The sequence below is a fragment of the Numida meleagris genome, chromosome 4 (genome assembly GCF_002078875.1).
Source record: "Numida meleagris isolate 19003 breed g44 Domestic line chromosome 4, NumMel1.0, whole genome shotgun sequence".
NCBI lineage: Eukaryota > Metazoa > Chordata > Aves > Galliformes > Numididae > Numida > Numida meleagris.
Window position 1 is genome coordinate 18,492,899 of NC_034412.1, and position 13,039 is coordinate 18,505,937.

General features: G+C 42.4%; 1 protein-coding gene across 6 annotated transcripts in view; it reads left to right on the forward strand.

Annotated features, from left to right (window-relative positions):
- PXYLP1 (2-phosphoxylose phosphatase 1) overlaps positions 6,313-13,039 on the forward strand; it is a 54,371-nt gene continuing 47,644 nt past the window's right edge. The window contains exons 1-2 of one of the 6 annotated variants that reach the window (XM_021397186.1): positions 6,313-6,451; positions 12,186-12,351. The gene's annotated coding sequence lies outside the window, so the exon portion shown is untranslated. The other 5 variants (XM_021397187.1, XM_021397189.1, XM_021397190.1 and 2 more) reach the window with 5 other exon arrangements.

The following is a 13,039-nucleotide window of genomic DNA, read 5'->3' on the forward strand; positions in this document are numbered from 1 at the left end:
GGTAGCAACAAAAAAACAGTTTGATTCACCTGTTTTTGCTCTCAAATGAGTGTAGGATCTTATTTAAAATTACTTTGAGATGAATTATGAACAGGAGCTCTTTGATCTGAACTCATGTATAACGTGTCACAAGATATGATGCAAACAAACAAAAAAAAACCTACCACCAAAAAAGTCAGTTTAGCATCTTTTTTAGTGGCACTGAGCAAAATGGGATCTATGGTTCTCCTACTGTGTCTTGTGCTTACATGCCCATACTGAAGCAATTTGGCTACAAAGATGATAGCTGAACCTCTTCATAGTGAAAACAAGTGGGTGGTTCTTGAGGGAGAAATCACAATGCATTCTAAGAGTATTTTCTTAATGTAACTAGTCTATTTATAGTCATGTTCTTCGTGGGAGTGTGGTCCCATGCAGACTTCCTCTTTTAAAAACTTCAGCCCCAAGTAGAACTTGTGGTTGTGCTGCATGCAGTAATTTCTCCATAAAGAAATAACACATTTTTTTTTCTTCAAAACATGACACCTTGTTTTCACATTTAGAAAAAGTGCAACTGGGGCATCATGTGCATTGTTGTCACTCTGTGATATGTATCCCCACGAATACTCAGAACTATCTCAGTTAGGTAGCTGATTGCATTGTTTTTGAAAGTCCTGATTAGTGGGTCTCTGTTGTTCTGATATGCCCTGACAAACCTCTTGTGACCACATAGGGTCCTGCTGGGTTAAGATGTGGGCCTGCTGGGATGAGATGCCTCTATTTTAATCCCATGATTGATACGTGCCCAGCTGCATGACACTGGGGCTTAGAAAAGAAAGGAAGTAATGGATCAAACTAACTGTTGAAGATGTGTTTGTCCAGAGGTCCTAATCTATTTTTGAAAATCCCGCCACTAAGTCAGCTGGACTAAGTCCAGTTAGTCATATACATATATGTTTATACTCCAGGACATTAGATCCATGTGTGAACAACAGAATTCTGGTCACTCTAAAAAATAACAATAGTAAATGCTTGCTTTATTATGCTATCCAGAAGAAAGAAAAGTATTTGCAAATACAGCCAGAGATAAGGCATCTTCTGCTGTGTCTGCTTAACACCACTGAGAAGCAGGGTAGAATCTGTAATTATTACTTGGGATTTAATCAACCAGTAAAGAGTAGAAGAAAAAATAATGAAATACATGATAATATTCTTAGTATATACTTTAATTTCTGATTGCTTAATTAGTGCTGAAACTGATGAGGCTGAGTGTGATGATATTATCAGGAAGTTAAGCCTGAGAGGAAGAGTTGAAAACGTAAGGTCTAACATGAGCATGACATACTACAAATAGCATGTTTGAGAGCTGAATTGAATGACACTCTGCAGAGAAAATTTAAATGTTGTAAAGCCATGTTTGTAGATATGTTGAAGTTACTAGGCAGCCCCTAAAAAAAGCAGAAGCTGCTCTAGTGCAATAGAACAGCTACAGAAATGTCAGTGAGTTGCTTTTGCACTGTAGCCAGACCAATGATTTTGACATTACTGAAAGATTCCTAAAGATGTGATGAGTCTCAGACTGGGGAAATGTAATGGGTAACATTAAAAAGCATTCCAGGAGGTTATAGGAACTTAATGTTAAAATATACATGAGTCATCCAGGCATTCCAAACTGTAAAACCAAAGATAACTTTGTTCAGGCATTGGATAGATATATCACATGACACTTGGAATGGGGCAGAAACATGCACAAACAAATTGAAAGAAATGCCATCAGATTTCAGATATGTGGTGGCAAAAAGCAGGCATAAATAGCTGTTTTCAAATGGTTTTCCTTCCAGAACTGTAGGCAGTTTCTTAATATACTGAAAGGCAGTGGGAATGAGACCCAAAGCACGTCAGTCTGTAATTAGCAAACTGAAAATATGCTTGCTAATGAACAGGGTACTGTCAGATATGACCTTTTACTAGATAGAGAGTAAGGACTCTGTAAAGCATTTAGGAATGCGGCTGAGAAACGCAGCCAGTCAGGATTCAGACTGCTGAAACTTGTGTTCGTTCTTTTTGTTGGGGTTTTGTTTTGTTTATTGTTTGGGGTTTTTTTTATTTTTTAAGTACAGAGCCTCAAACTAGTGGAGTGCAGAGGTAGCACTAGGATCTAAATTTCTATTCAAATGTAACTTCAGATAAAATTCTCTTGCAGATCAAATGTACAATAGCTTAGAAGTGACAGAAACCCTCCTTTATTTGCAAAGCTGACAGGAAACTTGTCAATAGAGCCATGGCATGCCTCTCTGTCTTCCCAATCTCTTGCACTGATATGAGACCAAAACTTAAGTTTTGACACACTTAATGTGGTAGATATTACTATCTGAATTTTGTTATACCAGTCCTCTGAGTAAAGCTCCAGAAGATGCAACATCATGGTAGGAAGCACAAACAGAGGACATGAGCTGGATTCCTATTACCATTTCATGAACTTTGGAAGTGATAGCACACCAACAGCATTTAGTTTGGGAGAATGGGGGTAACTGTAGGAGGGAGGGATCTGGTTCCAAGAAGGAATGTAAGCTTTGCTGTGAACTTTGTAAATAATACCCAGATAATATTAATGTATGAGTGTTAACTTATTGGTGGATTGATCAGAACTGCAAAGGACTGAATCAGGGAAGAAATGATAAGTGCTTAAAAACTACAAACTGCAAAGCTCATAGTCTGGTGAGACTTGAAATATTTTACTTTGAAATTATTATTGGTAGAACAGACAGTGTTGGCGTCTGAAAGAGACAGTTTTTCCTCCATTTCACTCCTTTATTAGTTAGTTTACCTGGTTTCTGTATTAGAAATAAGCACTGGATATTTACAAGCTCCATCTGAGATTTCTTGCTAATTGTCATCAAAAGGCATGCACAGACTTAAAACGAGTGACACACAAAACGAAAGCTTAGGACAAGTACAATTATTTGAGTGATTTCTAAGAACAAGCCAACTCCTTGTTTGTGATTTTAGTTGGATCAGTGCCATGAATAAGTCTTTTCTCATTAAACTTTGTTATTTAATTTGCACTGTTCTTTGCATCATTCAAGGAAAGCTAAATCCCTAATCTTGGATATGAGGTACATAAAAAGAACACACATTGATAGTAAAATTATTCAGAAATCAGTATGAGTTATGTTGACACTTTCTTCTTTACATAGCATGAAATTCAACGTTGCGCTTCAAAAATGTTACTCATTTATATACTGCTAAGAATCAAATACACTGCGTTCACTCCATACTAACATGCTCAGATGTTCTCTATGGCGGCACCATTCCTAAGGACAGCTAAGAGGAAGCTTGTAGGGGACAGATTTCTGGCTGTGGTGCAGCCATTAGCTTTCTCTTCATCTATTCTTTTGGATACCCACTGAAAGTCAGCACTGCAACATAATGCCTACCAGTGTAGGAATCCTTATGTTCATCTCCCCTTCTGAAGTCCTCCCTAAAATACAAGACAGATTTTTCAACAGAGTTAACAAGAAGCTGTTTATTCAGGAGTTTCATCTTGGGAAGAGGCCAGTAACACCTGTTATTGGTATAAATTTGGTGGGCTGGAAAATGATTTTATTCTTCTTTTTCCTTGCAGGCTTCCTTTTAATTTTTGTACGCATTGTTTAATTCTTTATAAGCAATGCCTTGTTCACAATTATATTTGTATCTGTGAAAAAGGGGTCGGTTTTCCTATGCCTGTTTCTAGCCCTCATCTTTGGTGGTAACTTGGACAAAGAGGAACTCAAGCAATAGAGAATAAGGGAATAAAGGCCATAGGCAAATAGATCAGTTGGAATATACTTGATCCTGCTTTATTTTTAGGAGAATAAGAATCTAAGTAAACCATAAAATTAGTGCTACCTCTCTTGGATGATGGAGCTGCATTTCACAGTCAGTTGTCCTTTGAATTCAGACTGTCAATTTACCTCTTGGGATTGAGGTCAGACAAAGGACTACTGCCATGCTCTGACCGCAGGCAGTCAGGGATTGTCTCAGCATCAGCTCATGGGTGTTAGCTAGCTCAGTGTGTGTTCAGCTGCAGTTTGGCCAATGTACCAAAATATTTGTTAATTCATAGTTAATTCACTCAACTGTAAGGGGACGTTAAAGATATTGCCAGAGGAGCAAATTCTGATGATATGAGATAGTATTCATGCTATTTGGAGATTTATGGGTTTATATAGGAGAAAGTAGGTCCAGCTGACCAAAATACCAAGTGAAGTGATGTGGTTGGACTGCACATTGCTCCAAGCCTGCTCCAAAGATAGCAGCTGCAGTTGCTCTGTCTTCTGTGTATTCAGTTTCTCCTCTAATTTCATCCTTGTAAAACCCAAGTGTATGGTGTTCTGCAGAGAAATTTTCAAGATGTTAACAACTTTTGAGTTCACATAGTCTTTTACATGATGGATATAAAAAACGACCATCTCTAGCAAAGTTAATTTCTTTTGCGTATTCAGACAACTGTATTTTAGACTGCAAATTGAAAGCACTCTGTGAAGGAAGTGAAATCCTTTTGTTGCAAGGAAAACAGATTAGCAGTTCCCAAATTCCAAATCCTATGTGAATTGTACTTTGTTCTGATTGAGGTGGAAATGTAATTGTACTGGCAGGCATTTGCTGCCATCATAAATCATTGTTTCCATATGGAGATGGTTTTTCAGTAAAGCATGCATTCTGCTTTCTGTGTTGGGAAAGGCCGGAGTTCTTTGTGTGTTTGTGGGCATTTCACAATCCTGCAATGCTCTGAAGTGAGCCAGTGAACAGCAGTCAGAAGCGTCCCTGTTCTGCATCTAGAGTCTCTGAGTTTCTCTTCTACTCTTCCATAAAGCATTCTTTTTTTTTTTTTCAGATTGTTGGCATTAGTTTCTTAAAAAGAAAATAAAAAAAAAAAATAAAGAAGTCATGATGATGGATGAGCTCTAATCGGATGTGCTGCTGCTAGCTGGGAGGAACAGCAGCTTCTGTGTGTGCTGTGCAGCTGTTGGCTGGCAGAGGCTCCGCTGTGCTGCTCAGCAACTCTGGATGTGGTTTTTAGACAGCAGCAGTAGGGAACGGCTCCGGGCTCGTGGCTGCAGGGCAGCTTCCACATTGCTGTGCAGTCTGTTGGTTAGAAGTACACAAATTTGCACTGCTTTTCCCAGAATGTGAAAGATGAAGAACCTCAGGGCACATCCAGCTGAAATCCTATCAGCCCGGCCAGCTGTACAGCATGCCTAGTCTCTTTGCTAGGTGCGGTGACTCTGTGGATGTGCCATGTCAAAGCACACTTGGCTTCCTGCCTCCATGTGCAGGGCAGTGACTGCTGGTCACCGTGACCCGGAGCGGCACTAGGCCGCCGTGCGGCCTGCCCTCGGTGCTGCCTCCTGCCTGCGGCTGATGCAACGGTGACGGGCTGCTGGCACTGCTGTGAGCTGCCTGGTGCTGGGTCTGCTTGTACAGGTTCTTCATAAATGTGTCCGAGTGGGGGCACTGAGGCACTCCTTCAGTCTGTAGTAGTAGTTATAGAATCTGTTTTAGGGATAGATGAAAAATCCGCATTTGAAGCACAGTCTGTACGTAGGATGAAACCAGCACTCCTGGAGTTGGCTTCTGTGAGGGGAAGGAGCGATGAGCTGGGAACTGTCTTTGTTGGCAATGAATCCTGGCAGACTTTTGGGGAGTTACAAAATGACTTCACTTGCATTAATGGAACCAGGGAATGTATTGAAATTCACGGAATTCCCCTTTGACGAGGGCTTGGAGCTGGCACTTCATGTTTGAACTGGATGATCTTAGACGTCTTTTCCAACCTTCGTGATCCTATGATACTTCTAATGGGCACTTGTGAGTGACACAAGCTGCACTAGGTGAGAAACGATCTGTTCTCACGGACCCTGGCAGAAACCGCTCGGCCCAGCCGGGCCACCTCCGCCTTGCAGCCCAGGGTACTCCCAGCCACCCGCTCGGATCCGGCGTGGGGCGGGAAGTTGGGGAACTGCACAACGCGGGGAGGAGGGACGGAACGGCCGCCGGCGGTCGCGGGCGACACGTCCGTGTCCCGCACAGCGCGGTAACAGGGGGCGGGCGGGCCGTAACGGTCGGAACGGTCACTGCCGTTCGCGACGCCTCGCTGAGGAGCCGGCGGCCCGGCCACCCCTTCCGATTCGGCGGCGGCTCCGCCGCTCCGTCACGTGGACAGTCCGCGGAGGCCGTGGGACACCAACCCGGCAGGCCTCGTGGCGCGGGAAGCCCCGCCCCGTCGGGGGAGTCACGGAGAGGGCGGGGCGGGGCGGGGCGGGGCCGGGCCGTCCCGTGGCGGGCGGCAGGGGGCGCCCGCGGGCGGCACGGGGGCGGCGCTCACTCGAGTCGGGGCGCTGGGCGGGCTGCCAGCCGGAGCCGCGGCGTGGCGGCAGGAGCGGCTGCAGCTCCGGTGCCGAGAGAAGGCGAGAGCGCGGCCGGGCAGGTACAGAGGTGCTGCGGGCGGGGCGTCCTGGGAGGCTGCGTCCTATCGCCGCTACTGAGGTGCGGTCTGTGTCTCGCCGTCCCGGCCGGGCAGGTGGGACGCCTCGCGGAGCGCTGCCTGGGAGCGCTCGGGCTGATCCCCGACGCGACCAGGCTATGGGACCCGGCTGTGGCTGCGGTGCCGCCGGCCCGCGCCCCCTGCCCGGAATAATTGGCGGCTGCGGAGAGCGGGAGGCGGGGAGTGATGGGCGGCCGGGGCGTTACCGGAGCTGCTGGCGGTGGCGCGGCTGCCCCGCGCCCGGCCGGACTGTCCCGGAGTGAGGGCCGGGAAGAGTCCGCCCGTCCCGCGCTGCTCGCCTCTCTTCGAGGAGCGCCCGGCCCACCGGGAGCCGCTGCCGAACCCGGGCGGGGAGCCCGGCACAGACTGCGCTCACCGGGCGGGGGCTGCTCGGCCGGCGGCGCGCTGCCCCGGGGCAGCCGGGCCGCCTCCGTACGGCCACGGCCGCTGAACTTTGCTTCCGAGCCGCGCTCCACAGGCGGGCGCGCGGGGCTCAGTGAGCGGCCGGAGGGGTGCAGGCTTAACCTGGGTGCTTATTGAGACAGAAGTGAATCCACCCGGTGTAATGACTATACCCTGTGCATGGATGTATACGTACAGGCATGCAAGCAAGCCTGTGAAATGCGCTCACGAGTTCATCAGGATGCATGTGATAACAGCCTTCTTTCTTACCACCCTTTCTGCTAAATAGAAGTGCGTTGTTGCAGAGCTGCTGTGCTTCTTCAGTGAGCTGGTATTTAATTGTCTGTGGGCTGATAGACTGTGGCTGGTGTGGAGTAACTTGCATGGGTTTATCTTTCCTTGCCTGTTGTCTTCAGTGTACTTGATAGCAGTCCTTTCCCTCTTATATATTTAAACCTAAATAATTTTATAGCCTTGAAAGACTTCCTAGTGTATTTCTACACTGCAGGATCCTGAAGAATAATCCTCAACCTTTTGATATGGATGGACTTACCATCAGAATTGTGTTCTGATGTGGAGATCTTCTTGGCCTTCAAGCAGAACACTGCACTCAAATAAATAAAAAAGCAGTGAAAGCGTAGCTTAAAATGGTGGAAAATAAGTGCTTAAACAATGTGTTTGTAAATCCAGTGACCTGAATTTCTGGTTCGATCACTGTGCATGAAGGCTGGGACAATAGAAATGACAGGGTAGGAGGTGTGTGATCTTATGAGCCTTCTGTTTTGTCCGGCATCAGTCTGAGATGCACATCTAGTTCAGACCTTACATTTTCTCCTTTACAGATTTTATGAATATACTTCTACGTGGGTGAAAAAATGACAAAGTGGATCTATACTTGACTAACTGCATAAGCTGTCATGTATAATAAGTTATTGTACCCGTATTACGATAATAATGGGATATTAAGCCAACATATTTTGGCAGTGAGTTCTTGTAATACGTATGCCCTGTTTTGACGTCTGTAGAGGGAGGATTATCTCAGACAGACTTTGTAGTGGGAGGGTGCGAGTGGGATAAAAGCAAAAGCTGCTTAGTTTTAATCTTCTCAAAAAGGTAACTAAAAGTAGTGCATATGGTTAAAACACGTATGCTTTTCTTGCTAATGCCTTTTAATTGTAGTCTCTTAAATTTTTAATGTAAACTCAGCAGTACTGAAACATTAATTTTTATAAGGTTCAGTATGGACTAAAACAGCTCTCTATTCTGCAAATAAGGAAGCCTTAAGGGATAGCAGGCTCTTGTGTGAAGATCTGAAGAGAGCCTGAAGAAGTTAGTGTGTGTTTGTGCTGCAGTCACAATCTGTTCAGTCTTCTGGTGCTTGGTTACATTGTTTCAGTATTGTAATTGTGAACTCGCTTTTCAGTAAGGCATTCTTCTGTCTTTTGTGCTTTTTTTAGTTCAAAAAATGGCATACTGGAATAAGCACGCACAAAACTCAGTGTTTCAAGATGTGCAAAATAACTGACCTCTGTGCAGTTTGCTTTCTCTAGTGGTTTTATATTCTTACCTACTCCTCCCTCATGACCTCCTTAGAGAAAGGAAACTTTGAGCATCCTGTGAGATGTCTTATGTAGGTCTTTCTTCCTTTTCGTAATCTCATATGAGACCTTTGAAACTAGATTTTGATTGAATCTTTCTGGATGCTTTTCCCACTGAAGTTGCAGGTGTTTGTTTTGTTTTGTTTTTAACTTATTAAAAGGCTTTTCTAAATTTATGAAAGGTTAATATCTTACCTGCATATTATTGCTCAGAAGATGGGTGGCAAATTCATGCCGTCCTAAGACTGACTTTTTACTGGATTGATGTTCAGGTCTAGTTACATATCCTCTACATATCCTCTTCCTATCTCCAAGGTTTTTATTCTAACAATAAAAAAAAAAACAACTACTGGCAATTGGTATGCAGAAAGACCCACTGTGAGATGCACATTGCTCATAAACATACATCAAATGAGCACAGGAATGAAATGTTACTAATCACCTACTAACATGTGCTTCATGATTTAGATATGATTAGATTTCTGGTTTATGACGGATGCTACAGAGGAGGTGGTGGTAACTTAGTTGTTCAGGGTGGTGGGGAGGAACATGAAAGCTGAACTGCGTTGGCATGTACTTGACTGGTACCAGACGTGCCAGCAGGCAACAGCCTCAAAGGTGAGGAAGGATTTGTTTTAAACAAATCAGAATGTCAGCAGTTCAGATGTTGAACAAACAGTGTAAGTTGGTTCAAAGCTGCTTGAGGCAGAAGGTGGGATTTGAACAGTGTTTGAACATAACCTTTAGTCTTGACTTGCTGTGAGGAGTGGAGTCAGTAAGTAAGTGATGTGTTGATTCATGTTTAAGGCTGTATTTAAAAATGCTCCAGCTTGAGTGGAAAACTGCATTTGAAAATAAAAGCATAAATTGTGTAGAAAAATGAGGAGAAGCGCTAAGTGCCTTGGAGAAGACTTTAAGTGTAAATTCCATGCAAGATTTCTGCTTGCCTGATTTTTAGATTCAAGGTAATTATACTGGAATTGTGCTAAAAAATTGTAGTACGGATACAAAGGCTGTGCTGTAAAATACACATTTTCTTTGAAATGCTTTTCAGAATGCCTTCTGTGATAAATGTAGGGCAATATATGGTATAAATCACACAAGTATAAATACAAATGAAAACGTGATCATAAACTGTGTATTGATGAAGATGGCTGAAGGATGTAGGAACTTTCCAGAAAGATATCGGAAATATGATACAGACATGCTTCATATTCTGTTAAAATCAGGCTACTCTTCAGTGAAATCTAAGTCGAGTTCGGTTAAGCAAGCATTTGGCAGAAAGTTTACAAATCTTAGACAATAATGCTTCCTGGTGGAAGGTAGGTAGGTTGTGTTTGTGCAGGAGCATGTGAGCTTTGACCGTGTAGCTTGCTTTATGGCCTTGTTTTTATTTCAGAATTCAAAGAAATGCTCTTGTTTTTCTGAAAAGTATTAGGTGGCCACTGATTGCAGCTGGCTGAGACATTTTCTCTTACTCGGAGAAGAAACAGAGTGGGAAGGGGTATTGTTAGAATCACTGGGTCTCTGATTTTATTTTATTTTTTTCAAATGAGATGACATCATTTTATTGTGCCCAGTCAGTGCCTGAGTCATTAATATAATGATTAATCCTAAGTAGCAAAAAAGAGAGCATTGTTGCATTGTGTAGAGCCGTAATGAAATAGGAACGTTTTTTAGGAAAGCTTCAACGGTGGATGGTAAATGTGTGATTATCATTGAATGGTTCTGATGATTTAGAGCAGGATTGACAGGCTGCTTCATATTGTTTAAAAGGATGTAAACTGGGCACTGAAAAACTAGAGACATTTCATGAACATAACAGATTTTTGGAAGCTGAAATAATTAGGCTCATTTGTTCATGCTACTTGATAAAGATGTCCATTGGAAATACTGTTCAGATGTAGTATTCAGTAACTGTTTGCCAGATGTTTCATCTATAGTTTTTACTGCACTGTTAAATTTACCATGTAACAAGAATGAAGTTGATTTCCCCCAGAAAGTTGTCACATGGTTAACGTCTTCCATTGCGGAGAAGAGAACAAAACACCATAACTTTGTCTCCATATCCACTATAATAAGTTTCTGAATTGCTTATGCAATGGAAGAAACTGTACTGTGTTCTCTTCAGGTGATAGTCTCAGATGGTTAAAAAAGAGACCCTGTGAATATCATATATATTGTATTGTTCCATATTTGCATTTTTCCATATTTGTTATGCTTTGTTCACCTTCTTCATGTCTGTGGCTATTGTGTTGGCTAACTAATTGCTCATGAATTAGAAGTCTGAATGCAGGCTTGCAATTCTGTCAGGTCTTCTGGTTACCTTCAAGGGGAGCTTCAGATGGGCCAATATGTTCTGGAAAAAAAGCCTTCCTGGAACTAAGCAACAAAAATGGATGCAATTAGCTTTCAAATCGCACATCATGTTTAATGCCAGCACCTAAACCTAAGCCTGTTTTCTTTTAAAGAAATAATCAGACTGCCTGCAACTTTGTACTCAAGTGGTCTCTAATTTTAAGATGACACCTTTCTGGAGGTTAGTTTGTGCTGCTGCCATGATGATCAAGGGAAAAAACAGGTGTTGCTTTTGCAAAGTGGCATAGCAGTGCTCCCAGTATGCTCCCTGTTTTATTCCTCATTCATCTGTTCAGCAGCCAGACAAATTGACAGTTGTATGAAGTTTTGTGGGGAGCAAAGAGGAGCAGAAAATACTGACTATCCACTAATGCATTTGTCTAATCACCCTTCTGGAGTTAGATTGCAGGAAAATTTGCCTCCCTGTCAGTATGAGCTGAAACATGAAACAGACCCAGGTCATAAACAGACCAGTGTAAGATCATCTGGAATTAAAAGAATAAGGACAGACTTGGGAGCTCAGATCCATCTAAGTTGAGTGGAAGGGCAGGTATGCAGGGGAAAATGATTTCTTTTTTACTAACATCATCTCAAATGCTGGGGAGGATAAATTGGATCTGGTGTGGGAAAATCTGTTTCTTCCACTTACGAGCTTCCCAGCCTAAACCTCTTATGTGGTCTGTCTATTCAACTTGACCTCTCTGACTGATTTCAGTTAGTTTTGAGTGAATCCCCACAACGTTTACTTCAAAAGTTAAGGCCGACAAGTGTTTTTCAGTAGCATGCAGCCTCTGACAGTGAAGCAGAGGAAGGTGCGTTTGTGTCCAGAAACATGTTCAAAGGCTAATATTGGAAGTGTGTGCAGGAGTGAGCCTTGTAGTGGGTGGGAGATTTGTTCAGACAGTTAAAACTGTTAACTAGAAAATCTTAACTAAAAAAAAAAAGTGTAACAACTCAAGCAAGCTAACAGCTTTACCTTTGTGTGCTTTTTGGAGCTGTAATGTTATCTGATCAGCCTTTGACTGTGATCTATGTGTGATTAAGATCTCTGCTTGTACAATTACAAACGTACTGTATGCAATTTTAAAGTTTTAAGTTTAAAATAATTAAATTCTGGTGCTTTTTTTTTTTGTAAGAGTTATTTAATTGTGTATGTTCTGGAATGGTTTTGCTGCCAATTAGGATTAAGTTCTGGCTCCGAGCCATCACAAATCATAAGGTTTCTTTCACGTTTTGTAATAATGTTGAAATAGACTTGCTCAGTTTCCTTTTAGGAAGCACAAGCACTTCCTTTGTTTTTGTTTTTACTTTCTCTGCAGCACAGCGAAGTGGAAGTGTGCGTCCTGTCCTGTCTTTGGATAAGGAAAGGATTAGGAATATGATGATATTTATGAAGTGGATGAAGAAGACTTGGGCCTATGACAGATTTTCTTAGCTATTAAATTCTTGTACCCATAGAACCCTCACAGTGACAATACTGACCAGGTAAGTTCTCATTGACTTTCATTTGTTTATTTATTTATTTTCAAATTTCTGCGGAGCAACATATGCAGCCATTAAGCTGTATGGCACTGGCTGTATTTGCAACCAGAAAGAGCTAGTCAAGGCCAGAGCAAAGCACTGAAAGAGAGGTTTGCTTGAATGGAGGGATCTCCCTAAGTTTAAATGGATCAAAAGAAACCAAAGTGAAGAATACCTCCTCCTTGAAATACTTCCTGCTCTCATATATTTGCTATTGAAATAAGTAAGCCAAATGAGATCTAATAGAAAACCAAACCAAGGAAGCTTTTAGCAATTCCTGAAAGGAATGTGGAAGTGAGAGAAGAGGTATTAAGCTCACGTAGGGATTACTGTTGTCTTTTCAACAGTTATGATTTAGGTGTGCTGTAAGTCTGATTTTTTTGAAAAGAGGAACCTTTTATTGTTGTTAAGTTATTGAAACACTGCTTAGAGCTTTGTAATTTGACAAATTTGATGTGATTATATTGATAGCTTTTTAACACAACAGCGAAGCTTCTCTGTGATTTGAAAGAGAATAGTCCATGCCACATCATTTTCTGTTCAAATTGTAGCTTCAAATTTGCATCTTAAATTTGAAATCGTATCCGTTTTCATATTAGATGCTGTTCTCTGAGAGATGTGGTAGATAAGTGTGGTTTTTTTCCTGTTGAAT